The sequence below is a fragment of the Bison bison genome, unplaced genomic scaffold (assembly GCF_000754665.1).
Source record: "Bison bison bison isolate TAMUID 2011002044 unplaced genomic scaffold, Bison_UMD1.0 scf7180017864244, whole genome shotgun sequence".
NCBI lineage: Eukaryota > Metazoa > Chordata > Mammalia > Artiodactyla > Bovidae > Bison > Bison bison.
Genome location: NW_011494816.1, coordinates 3,089,148 through 3,089,512, shown reverse-complemented (window position 1 = coordinate 3,089,512; position 365 = coordinate 3,089,148).

Below are 365 nucleotides of genomic sequence, written 5' to 3'. Positions count from 1 at the left end.
TGTGGCAAATAGGTGGGGAAACAGTGGAAACAGTGGCTGATTTTATTTTTCTGGGCTCCAAAATCAGTGCAGATGGTGACTGTAGCCAATGAAATTAAAAGACGCTTACTCCTTGGAAGGAAAGTTATGACCAACCTAGACAGCATATTAAAAAGCAGAGATATTACTTTTCCAACAAAGGTCTGTCTAGTCAAAGCTATGGTTTTTCCAGTGGTCATGTATGGATGTGAGAGTTGGACTGTAAAGAAAGCTGAGTGCTGAAGAATTGATGCTTTTGAACTGTGGTGTTGGAGAAGACTCTTGAGAGTTCTTTGGACTGCAAGGAGATCCAACCAGTCTATCCTAAAGGAGATCAGTCCTGGGTG